At 45.5% G+C, this 13,175-nt stretch overlaps 1 protein-coding gene and 2 pseudogenes across 2 annotated transcripts in view; all 3 read left to right on the top strand.

Moving 5' to 3' along the window:
• The window catches only part of LOC119161516 (uncharacterized), a 69,882-nt gene that overhangs the window by 19,046 nt on the left and 37,661 nt on the right, over window positions 1–13,175 (top strand). The window lies entirely within an intron of this gene.
• Window positions 4,687–5,370, top strand: LOC142776987 (uncharacterized; annotated as a pseudogene).
• Window positions 6,094–7,713, top strand: LOC142776112 (uncharacterized; annotated as a pseudogene).

The raw sequence follows: 13,175 nt of genomic DNA, 5'->3' as shown, positions 1-13,175 counted from the left end.
TGAACCAATGGACATTTGGAAGGGGATTTCAGAAATATTCGTTAATCTGAAAAAATCGTTAACTGAGGTTCGTTATAACGGGATTTCACTGTATAACCAGCAACCTTCAGCTTAAAGCGTTTCTTTTAGCAACTGTGGTGCAATAACATCTTTATGTAGCAATGGGCAAGTGATCCTTTATGGGCTTTCATCCAAACAGTCTATGCACATTGTAACAAACCCCTGATACAACAGACTTCCGGATACAATGGTCTGGACCATTATTCAGCCTTAGTTTGGTCTGTGTAATGAATTAATGAAGTGAAGTTTGCTTTTGACTCTTTCATTACCACACCTATTCAGATCAATCACCGGTGATCGATGCTTTTCAGTCATCAATTTTGGCATGTTAAATTTTTTTCTGGTGCACCCAGCACTTTTTAGTAGTTAGTTCAGCCACTCAACCTTCAGAATTTTTTTTGCTATCGCTATCTTGCCGACTTGGGCAAGATAGCGATTTTTTACAGACTTTTGCGTAAACCAATGTGTGTGTGTACAGTCAAACCTCAATATATCGAACACGGATATATAGAATTATTGCCTATATCGAACGGTTCCTATATCACACGGGAAGTCGCATGCATTATTGATTTTTTATTTCGAACAAAGTTTGACATATAATGGATATATCGAACTCGGCCACCCCAAACCACCCGCGCTCCATTGACAGGCGGCAAGCTTTCCCGCAACCCTCGAAAGTAGCGGTAGAGCGGCGGGCGTTTACGAATGCTGCACACATCGATGGCGCCGAGAGCGCCACTTTTAAGGTAGCGGCGCACGCGCGCCGCAGCCTTGCAGCTTGCAGTCATTGCAGTCTCTATGGTGTCAACGGCACACTGCGCACTTGTTGCAAGCTCCTCCCCCTGTAGCATCGGCAGGCAGCGGTTGTTGTGCTCGCAGTGTTTGTGCGTTCGGAGTTAAGAGCAAACTTCATAAGCGCGAAAAGGTACGCGACAGCAACGAGCGATGCTATGAGCGACTAAACAGGGCGTTCGCGCGACGTGTCGCATGCTCGTTTTCGCGCGATCGCTCGGTTCTCCAGATTTGGAAACCGTCGCTCATCGCCCGGAAGTGCTGGGCTCAAGCTGCCAATAGCGAAAAACCGGAAAAGACAGACTACATAGGTGCACGAGACCCTGCCCGAGTCACGTATGCGCAACAAGAAATAACACATTGTTTATTACGCATGTGCATATAAATAAGTGCTGCAAGGCATTCATAAACACTTTTCGTTCCATTACACAATATATCTTATTTTTAAATTGCATACCGCTCGCTACGCGGTTTTCTTGGTGCGAGTAGATGGCCTCATGCCAGCAACAGTGGAATTCGCTCGCCAAAGCCGTCGCGTGAATGAGGTTTGCCTGCGCTAGCGACTGATCGCGCGAAGACAATCTACGTCGCGTCGCTGTCACGTGCATTTTCGCGCTTATGAGGTTTAGCCCTTAGGCCTGTCGCGCGCTGTGGTGCGCGACAGGCCTAGCTGCGAACGGCGGAGCTCACGGATGTGGAGATTGTCGCCGAAGCTACTGCTGAGCAGCTAAATGAAGACTCTGCCGAGGTGGATCCCGCAAGCGCTGATGGTGCCCCGCTTCCGACATCAGGTGAGGTCGTAGCTGCCTTGGCCCTTGTGCGCCGCCACTGTGGCGCGATTGAAGGCACCGGCCTATCACTTATAGATCGTCTGGACTATATTGAGGATGCAGTCGTCAAACACGCCATGGCCAACAAAAAGCAGGCTACTCTTTTTCAATATTTCAAACCAACACAATAAATACTATGTTTGAATCTTCAAGTGAGTATTTACTGCACCACGCTTGAACGGTTCGTTGGTTGTTTTCAACAAGCTGTTGACGCATTTTTCGTGATTTTTTTATATCGAATTCTGGATATATCGAACTATTTCGCGATCGCCGCGCCGTTCGATATATCGAGGTTCGACTGTAGTTAGAAAAATGCACTAGGTTGGCGAACTTGACAGAAGTGCCTGCCTCTCGTGATTATGCTACAGTAACATTGAAGTTCTGTACTAAAAAGAAACTTTGCAAGCCAAATATCTAATTGATGTGTTAGCTTTGCAATTTGACCGAGTTGAGCCATAATAGTTATCGGAAATTTATGCCAGGTAATTAATAGAGAGCTGTTGCTAAACGTCAGGGAAAATTAATTCTACAAAAAAGTATTTCCCAAGGTCTGCCGAATGTATAAAGTGTGCAGGTGGCTCTCGCATCCAGTTTCCAGCCACATGGGTTTTGCTTGTATCGATATATCAGACACAGGGTCAAATCTACTGTCGCTAGTCGCTCCTCTTACACGGTCATCACTTGCACGTGGGTGTGCATCAGCGCTGCAAAACACATGCGCTGCTTGAAACTGTCTTGTGACCTCACCAGAATTGAGTGAGAACAAGCTGCAATTTCGTGGATGAGAGCACCTCAGCTTCAAGTTTTATGGGGACGATAATTTGCATGAGCCTGAGACATCCATAGCCGTTCATGGGTTTGTTTTGTTTACATTCTCAAGTTATCTCCTCCGCGGCAAGTGCATATAGCTTCTGACCTTTGTGGATTGTTTTATAGTTACTCAGGTTACGTGCGTGGTCTACACTTGGCTAGGGCGCGGTGTAGTGGCGCTGGCTGCAGAGCTTTTCCTAACGGCAAGAAGGCCCCCAGGGCACATCTTGGCCCTGACTACGGAGCAGGGAGAAAAATTTTAGAACTGCGCGCGATATTGTGCGTGATAGAACTGTGCGTGATATTTTATAACTGCACGCGATATGCGCAAAGATGCGAAGGAATATGTTTGGATGCATATATTGGAACGCCAATCTATGCGGAGTGAGGAGACTCATGGGAAGCTAGATGAAATAGCGAAATTCATTGGACATCTTATTTATAGAGGGATTATTCACATCACGGATATTTATCTATTTTGGAATACCTAGAGACTCTTATCGCAAGGCAATGAAAATTTACTCGGAAGAGTGTACGAGTACACTTGTGTCTCACGAAAAACCATGCAATGCTTCACTGCATAGCATGAGCAATGAAGAAGCACCTCGGTTCCGATTTTGTTTGTCTATGTGAAAAGAAACATTTTGTACATGAATCATTCTTATATACTGTTCCTGGGTCATTTATCTACAAAATGTATATTCTAAATTTTCTTTGTTTTAAATATTATTGCATATATAGTGTTTCTTATTCCTCTGTATACCAGCTGGTGACAAAAAAATTTCACATTTTTATTCATTCTAAAATATTTTTGTTGCTCTACAACCTGTATCTTTTGGAAAGACTATTTCATTCTGCAAAGTTTGGTATGCTGCAATGCATGCTGGAGTACTTTTCAAACTGGCAAAAACGATCTTCCTGAGACATGAAAAACAACCATTCTCGCGCTGTAACGAAAGAGTTAATGGACCACGATACTACGAACTACACTCAAACCTCAATATCGCGAACTCGGATATAACGAAGTAAAAAAAGAAGACTTGCAATAGATACAGTCTTAGAAATAACCTTTGTTGGGAACCAGTGCTAGAGGTTCTGCTGACATGGAGAGGGCTGCATTGTCGGGCGCGGCCAGAAGTATTCGGGGGGACAAACAGGAGAAGGAGGTCGTGATGCACACAAATACAAGTGGCTACTAACGGGAACCATGCCGCCATGCGCAATGAAAAAATAATCCAGAGCATAGTTGACTTCCTTCGGCATCACTTTCGACCAATGCACTCTGGAAAACATCATGTCTTTTACAGTAGACTCCTATTAAAGGGACAGTCAACAGGCTCCAACCTTTTTCCTTTTTTTAGACCCCCCAAACAATCTGTAATTTGTAGAGTAGACCGCAGCTGCGTGCCGTGCACAGCCGCTATTTCGAAAAACAATTCCCCAGCTTCCTTTCCTACGCCTGACAAATCTCTTTGCACGCGCAGTGACGACAACTCGGAGATCGGCGAAGTGACGCAGCTCGTCAATTGGTCGAAACCAGGTCTCAACAAACAGTAGTGAAGTCAACGACGGTTGTTATTCCCACCCACAGCTGTGACAGAGCTATTCAATCTTGGGAGTTGCGAAACTCCCCATAGGCTCTATGCATCGAAACTTTCAAAAGCAGGACACTTCACTGAACCAGTCATTAGGAGTGAGCAGATTGTCTTGCCACCTGTTGATAGACACATCCACTATTAAGCGCATTATTTGTGTTTTGTGTTGCTGCTCCCAGATGGCGCAGCAGTCTGCTTCCAAAAATTGAACTCCAGAAAAATTGGGCCAACTTCATGTCCTGGTTTTGGAATGCAGTTTTGCTGCAAATCGAGCGACTGGGCTGCGGAGAAGCATCGGCACCGGGTAAACAGAAAACAACCCAGGCATCGCAGCAAGCGGAAGTGCGTTGCGACTGATTGAGTTCGCCGATGACGTCTTGTCACATTGCCGAAGTGGGCGGAGTCACGACGATGGGCCACGCCTTTCCTCTGAAGAAAAAGGGTGGCGAGACCGCACAATAATTTGAAACCAGCTGAACGCGATGTTATAGCCCCTGTAACGTCCTTAATATAGCACGTATTCGCAAAATTCTTGCAGCAGCATGTTCACGAAGTAAAAGTGCAGTTTTCAGCAATTTTCGGACCTTGGAGTTGTTTGAATTTTGTGTACCGAAATTTTTACGATGAAAGTTGTGTCTTCACACTACTCATACAGCTCCAGCAGATCAGTTTCCGAGTTCCGAAAGAGGTTTCTAGATAGCGATATTGCGAGCAGCTTCACTTGTTCGGAAAAAAATGCGTGTACGTTGCGTGCCATGGTCTGCCCGTATTTTTCGCTTCTCAAGTCTTTGGCATGATGGAGAAACCTGAACATTTTGTTGTCCTATCAATGAAACATTAAACGAATATGTGCAAAATAAACAGCTTGATGTTCACTTAAAACTGTGGAACAATTCTGAGGTGACAACAAAGTATGTGACATCAGCATTCATGGGCCACAGCACAGCGGACAACCTCATGAAGAATTTGATGAAAGCACTGGCGTCCTTTTCGATGAGCAAAGTTGTTCAGCTTTCTATGGATGGCCCTAATGTCAACTATATCTTTTCCACAAGTTCCAGCAGCACATGAAAAATAACTTTCAAGTTCAGTGTTTGGACATTGGATCGTGTGGCCTTGACACAGTTCATGATACAGTAAAAGCTCGTTAATTCGACACCCGTTAATTCGGATAATTCAGACGGCTCTATTGGTCCCGGCCAAAGTGCATGTTAATCTATGGGACCAAACCTTCGTTATTTCGTCGGGATTCGGCTCCGCACCGCTTAATTCGGACAAATGCTGACGGCTGCTGCTATACAAAAGTGTGATGAATCAGCGCTGGCACCACTGGAGTGAAACCGAAACCTGAGTGGCATCGCCATCATCATCAACTAGTGGGGGCGATCACAGCGTCACCGAACGTTGGCGTATTCTTTATTCTCCACTCAGCGCCTCCGACGCCATTTTCTCTTGTGTTGTCGTGTCAGAACCATCTCTTCTTGCGGAGTTCTCTTTTTCTTCCATTGTGACCGTATTTGCATGCCACCACCATCGTGCGCTACTCCGCCGCAAGTCATCGCCAACTGTTTTCGGCACAGCGGTTTTGTGAGGCCCGAGCATGCAGCAGTAGCTGACGATGGCATCGAGGAGGTGTCAGCCGAGTCCACCGACGATGACTGCCCGACTTTCGATGCTGTCCTTCCCACAGATGTGACCTTTCAGGACTACATCGCGATTGATTATGGTGTCGCCACGAGTCGTCTCCTGACCGATCAAGAGATTATTAATGATGTCACGGGCGCCCATGAAGACCACGATTCCAACGAAGAATCATGCGAGGAGATACAGCCGCGACCTCATCGCACCTCACGGGAAGTCTCAGAGGCACTGTTAATATTAGAGGACGCTTGCCTGAACACTCCCGACAGCTTGCGTGCTGTTGGCCATTCGGAACAGTTAAGAAAAATTGTGATGTCAGCCAGAATCTGTGCGAAAACGCAGACAACAATTACAAAATACTTCAACAAATAAAGGTATGCTTCTGCAGCTTGATTTTAAATGTTGTTTTCCCTGTTCATTCGTAAATTCGGCATTCGGTTAATTCGGACAGTTTTTCTGGTCCCGTGATATCCAAATTAACGAGCTTTTACTGTATCTGCAAAGCTAGAATGCATGCCATGGGCTGGCCAGTTGATGCATATTTATTCACACTCTTTCATGATGCCGGCCAGGCAAAAAGATTTTATTAGAGAGACAGGGAGCAGTGTGTTTCCACTTCCTTTTGTATCTCACTGTTGGGTCAAGAACATCCCCGTACTGGAAAAACCCTGGCCACATGGGAGCACTTGAAGCAGTATACTGAAGCAGTGAGTGGCCGCAGGCTGCCCGTGCCAAAATGCAGAGCATATGTAAATGACCAGCTTGCACTTGCAAAACTGAACTTCAGCCTTTCCTGACTGTTTTTCAGAGTGATTCTCAAGACGTTTTTGCTGGCAAAAGAACTTGAAAGTGTTCTAAGGAGCCTTCTGTCAAGGTTCGTCAAGTGCTCTGTAATGACAGAAGCCATCAGCATCACGAAGCTGCTGCGAATCAAAGCTGCCGTTTACACAGAACTTGAAAAGGTGGTTGTTGGGCGTGCAGCTGAGATTTTGAAATGCTGCAAAGCGAGGGCCAAGTGTATTCTTGAGTTTAGGTACAAGTGGCAGAAGTTCCTTGTGAACATGATCCTGGAAGTTGTGGAGAGAAGTTCCCCGAGGTACCCTGTCATTCGTGGGTTGTCATGTTCCGACCCCACAAAGATGTCCAAAACAGACGCGTGGCTTTGGAAGCTAGAAATTGTGCTTAACTGCCTAATCGACAACAGGCTTTTCTCTGAGCACAAATGCAACATTGTGTGCACACAGTGCATTCAGTTTTGTCTAGAAAAACAACATGAACTACATAACTATAAACAAGTTCATGAATGTTTTGGCAGTTTCTTCGTGCGGCTGCTGAAGCACGATGCTTCATTCTCGCAGTTATGGGCTGTGGTGAAACTTCTCCTGAGCCATGGGCAGGCCTCAGTGGAAAGGCTTCAGCATCAACAAGCAGGTTGTGGTCAAGAATTTGGCAGAGCTGTCGTATATTTCTCGAGTTGTATGCGAGGCTGTGAAAAGCCATTGTGGCCTGCTGAACGTTCTGATTTCAAAAGAGTTGAAGGCGTCAGTGCGCCAAGCGTGGCATAGGTACGCTGCATACCTGGACGAACAAAAGAAACAAGCACTGTCACTGCAGGTAGCTTCAAAGAAAAAAGAGCTTGATAAGATGCACGGAAGGAAGTCAAAGCCTAAAAAAGCTATCAAGTGCCTGCTGGTACCTGCGGACTGTTTTTCGGAAGAAGCTGAAGCGAAAAACAACCTTACCTACTTAGTCAAGGCAAATAGCTTTTGTCGAACTGCTGAAGAAAAAATGGAGATCGCTTTTGTGGAAAAAGAAATCCACGGGAAAATTGCACTGCTTCCAGAAGTTTTGTGAGCAAATAAAATTTTGCTCACACTCCTTGAATTGTGCAATTTTTCATCCTTGGATTTTCAGTCAACTCTTTTGTGCGAACCCTGTGACTGCCCGTGATAATCATAGCAATGTTGCTGCCAATCCGGACGCTGTGACCTTTCGGTAGCGGTATGTTTCTATTTCAGTGCCTCGAATATTTTTATTACAAAATAACGCTACAAATAATAAGCCATAAATACAAGTTGGAGTTTTTATTACTGGTTCATTGACGAAAACTTTACGCTGCTTAAGGAGAGTTCATAATGAATCCGCCTGGTCACACTGTGTGACGCTGGCCTTGGCACTCCTCATATGGTTTGCCGCCCTGTCTGGTGGCGTTGACACGATGACGCTGAGGGAAGCGACACCGTGAACACAGTGGCGAAAACGCTGCATATGTTTCGGGCTTTAGACAATGGCCGACGGCAAGCTTGGGAATGGTCTGTAGTTGAAAAGCGAGATGACTTTGTTAAAGCACGACTGCTGCAACATGTTTGTATTTCCGTTAATACCACCAATCTCCACTTCACACTGGCCTTTCATCTGCAGGTTACCTGGGACATTTATTTCACCGTGAGATTTAACCTCAGCTTCAAAGCCTTTTTCTTTTTTTGAGGGGGGATGTGGCTATGGGAATTGTAAATTTGGTCAAAATATTCATTTTCCTTTTTTTTTGTAACCCTTAGACCATGTTTTACATCGCAGTGTAATTTTAGACCAAAATAAGCAGTAGAAGTTGAAAACCAAGCATTTTACTGGTGGGCTGTCGTTTAAAGCTATGTGAAAATTCGGCATAGCAAAATGCAAATTTGAAGCTTTCCCTTGGCACAGTGCCACCATATTGGCATCATCATAAAGTGGGCAGATTGGAGCTCAAGATAGCCACAAAGATGCATTTCTCCAACGGAAAATAAAGCCAGCTTCCTTCAGAGTTTCATCTTAGCTTCTAGCTCCAGTTTCTTTGAGTTCCATTTTCTCAGCTTTAATTTTTTTAGCAGTTGCTGTCAGTCATCCCTGTGCCATTTCAGAACAAATTAAGCTATAGCCATTTCGTTTCTTGCACTTAGAGTCTGAGACATTGGTGAGTGCCGTAAAGCTGTCCATGTTTATGTGCACATTATATACAGACTTCTCTAATTGGCTTTTTGTAAAAGTTGTTGGTAAGACTATGTCTAGGTTATTTCAAAAACATTTTGTGTCCCTACTTAAATATTAAATATAACCCAATAGCATTACGGCACAAAGTGGACCCTTGTAAATATCCTTATGCAGAAATTTTGACAATCTTGTGTCTAATTAGTTAATTTTGGGATGACAGTGAGAGTCTATCAAGTGTTGTAACTGAAAAGTTATATTAGCTCAAAACCGATTTCAGTTATGCATACCTGCCAAGTCACCCGTATTGGCCATGAGACTCCCGGATTTCTTCTGTTTGCACGGTTGGCATGAAAATCTTCCGGAAATTGAAATTTCTGTGCGTGGTCTGGGCCGCATTGTCAAAAAAGCAGCTCAATCCGCTCCAGGCTTTTCGAACCTACCCAATTTTATTATAAATGAGTTTAAGACGTGTTCATCTGAACGTACAGTAGAATCTCAGTGAAAGTCTCCGGCCAAATTCCACTATAACCATTAGGCCTAAATTCGAATGCTCCGAACACATTTCCTAATCGCGGCGGGCGATACGAGCTTTAGTACGGAAACCGTCGAACGAATGCGACAGCAGCATACTCGAAGCTCCGGAAGTATGCGTGCGACCGGCGCATGCACTGTTTCTATTCTACAGTGCGCGTGATTGTCGTTGCCACAACTGCTGTGGGCGAAACCGCGGTTGCTCTTGACACGATCATGTGTGGCGACGACGTAACTGACAGAACACCTAAAGTGTGCGCTGAACCAGTCAAAGCAACACTGCTTTCCGCAAACTCTGTGAACAGCACTGCGGCAGATGCAATCTTAGATCGCATAAAAGGACTTAGTCTTGGTGCGTGCGCATCCAAGCGCATGGGGATTGTAAAAGGAACTACCGTTTTCCTGCAACCGCCGTGCACAAAACCACGGTCGCAGCGCCGCGATAGTGATCTACGAGTTCCAAGGGCACGCAGCAGTAGATTGAAGGCTGTAAATACATAAAAAAGTAAGTCACAGTTTCGCTGCAAGGGTGAACGAATGAATGTGACAGCAACAACTGTAGGGTCACGCTGAGAACGGCAAGCAGATCTAAACGTGCAGCGTGCTGCTCTTGCACAATTAAATGACACACGAAAATGATACACACAGGACAAAAGCGAACTAACAAAGTTTACCTCTCGACACCTAACGCACTGTTTAAACAAAAACGATGCACGATACGTAATCACAGGTACTGATGAGTAGAAACTAACAAGTGTCCCAGTTGTATACATAGATGTGTGCGAAAAGCGTGCTCTTTTCGCAAATGGGGCCTGTGCAGAGACCCAAGTGACCTTTGTGGGCCCGGCAACTAACACAATCGTTCGAGTGAAAGCCGAAGGCACACGATTCTCCCCACCAAAGGATAAGCGTGCGCACAAGCATCTGAATCTCTCCCCCCCCCCCCCCACATCCATGGGGCAAAATACACGTGAAAGATAAACGCGCGTTGGCGCAGCGCGACGAGTCGGAGCTTTTTTTCTTTTCTGAGTGCTCAATATGTGTGTGTATGTGTGTGTGTGTGTATATACGTACATATACGTGAATAACGGCGGCGATGGCAAGAAATCCAACCTAGACTGTATATATAGTTGCTCCTGTAATAAATAAAAGGGGCCAGACGCATTTTTGCGTTCCTGTCAAAAGAATCTAGTAGTGAGCAAAGCATTGACCCGTGCTTTTGCCGCAGCCACCTGCGCCGTCCCGTCCGTTCACATGTGTCCCAGGAAAACATACGCAATTTGTTTTGATTGAAATAGATTCTGTTGTGTTGATCCTTTGAGACTTTCACCTTAGTGGCAAACCATACCCTCGTCTGTTTGGCCACTTCAAGCCACTATAAGACTGCAACGCTGATGTTGGCGCTTGAAATTGAGACCCTCCACCCCCTCTTGTTTTTGTGATGTTTGTTTTTTGTCTTTGGGTTTTTTTTGGTGCTGAAAAAATAGAGGAAAATAATTCAGTGCCCCCCCCCCCCCATCTCCCGGATTCAGAATTCTTGAACTTGGCAGGTATGGTTATGATTTATGCGAATCTCATCCTTTTGGCTTCATAAATAATAAAGATAATTTTCATTGCCATGTCCCCCCTTAAAAGACTGGCATTTTGTGGGTTCACGCTAGCCGCTAAACACACGATAATGAAAGCGTGCGGCTAAACAGCTTCTGTATTATAGTGCAAGAGCTGTGACTACCAGCTATGCAAATGTGATGTGCTGGTTCAGAATAGCTGTCAGGGCTGAAAGCTACCTCAGTGGTGTCACTCAGTTCACTTCGAAGCGGGTGCATAACGAGCACACTACACACGATGTCAAGCTTGGCTAGCGCAATTACAGCACACTTACCTGTAAGCTTACGGCGTATAATGCATGGCACTTTGGCGAAGTCACAATCGCTGTTTTCCCGAAAAACTGTTTCTTCCACGTCATACACGTATTTCAGATCAGACAGCTTCCGTCCTTTTGACAACACAGTCTCTCGAAGGAACCTGACCTTGCAAACCGCATCGCTGAAACCGTTGCGGAGAAGAATTGCTGCGTCACAGTTTTCAGCGAAGTGTCCCAATCTTTTCTGGAATTGCACGTCCTAAAGCACCTACAACACGACACAGGTTGAACAAAACTGGTGGCAGTGTCATATGGCGTTCCACTATGCGTGTTTCAGAGTGCGTGAGGTGTACGAGGGTACGCTCAAACGTGCTCGTAGTACCTCTCGTGGCGACTCTCTACTAGTACTAGCTGCTTATTAGCCAGTTCACCGGGGCAGCGCATCATTAAATTTTTGGTGCACCACCTGGGCAGTGCTGGTTTTCCATAGCAAATTTCTAGAACTGCTATGGGGATTAACGAAATCTCCCGGATTGTTGAGCAAACTTCCGGATTTCGACTGTTTCTTCTGTTTATACGGTTGTCATGAAAATATCTCAAAAATCTAAATTTCTGTGCGTGATCTGGTCATATTGACGAAAAAGCAGGTTAATCAGTTGCAGGCTTTTTGCTTACCCACAGCATTTTATTATATTTTATTTTTAAACAAATTTAGGAGGCATTCATCTAAACGTACAGTAGAATCTCGGGGATCCGAAATCACGGCAATTACGAATTCGTGAAATTCCCCAGCCAAATTCCACTGTGTCCATTGGGCTAAAATTCGAATGTTTCGAACACTTGTCCCAGTCGCGGCAGGTGATATGAAGTTTAGTCTGGAAACCGTCGAACGAAGGCCCTGAGCAGCGTGCTCAAAAGTTCGGAAATACGCATGCAACCAGTGCATGCACTGTCTTCTTCAGTGTGTGTGGTTATCGATGCCACAACCGCTGTGGACGAAACCGCGATCATTCTTGACTCAATCATGTATGACAACGAGTTTACTGACAGAACTCTGCAAGTGTGCGCGCTTCCAACCCTCGACCAGTCCAAGCAACGCTGCTTTCCACAAACTCTGTGGACAAAACTGCAGCTGATGCTATCATAGCTAGCATAAAACGACTTAGTTTTCAAGGCACGTGCGCAGCCAGTGTATGCAGGTGTAAAATGGAACTACCATTTGCTGCAACCATCGTGCGCAAAACCGCGGTCGCAGCGACGTGATAGCTATCTATGAACTTTGAGGGCATGTGGCTAACGCAGCGGTAGATTAAAGGTAAAGACGCAAAAATCAAGTTAAAATGCACTGTCCCGTCTATTCACGTGTCTCAGGAAGACGTACGCAAGTCGTTTTGACAGAAATAATTTTGCTAGTTGTTTTGATGATGCAAAATTTCGGGAGTATTTGTGTTTGCGCTCCCACTTTAATGGCGAATTCCATTGAGAGGACAGTAGTAGAGGGGCAGCGCATTGAGGAGTGAGAGGCAGAGCACTGAGTGCAGGGCCACTCGATCTGCCACTGAAATGCAGCATGCTCCCAGAGAGCAGGTGAGAGGGTGACGAGTGGGAAGACCATTTGATCGAAACATTCCAAGCCTCAGCATATTCTCTGTGGGGCAACAGCAAAATACACGTGAAATACACGCCAGTCACTTGTCCTTCATTATCCCATTACATAATATGTGCAACGAGGCATTTGGCAGACGTCCAGCTGTCATCGTCACCACCCGTACAAAACAGCGGAACAGTGGTTTCAAACTACACATGGCTGTTACCATTGCCGCTGCAATCACCAGCTGAAGAAAAATTCGGATGCTGTGACTTTAAAAGGCCACGTGACTCGTCGTACTGCGGTTACTCTGCTTTTCAGGCGAGAGCACTGCAAACTGCTCCTGGCTGCTCTCAGTGCAGCAAAAGCACTCTCACTCTACCAATAGGTGACAGTGACCTCTGAAACATGCCGGCTCCGAAGAGAGCACTTTCAGCGTGCTTTTGAGTGCTCCTACTCTCCTAGTAGAATTCACCATAAGACTCACTTCAGTG

This window comes from Rhipicephalus microplus, chromosome X (genome assembly GCF_043290135.1).
Source record: "Rhipicephalus microplus isolate Deutch F79 chromosome X, USDA_Rmic, whole genome shotgun sequence".
NCBI lineage: Eukaryota > Metazoa > Arthropoda > Arachnida > Ixodida > Ixodidae > Rhipicephalus > Rhipicephalus microplus.
This window is presented reverse-complemented; position numbering and strand designations above follow the sequence as displayed.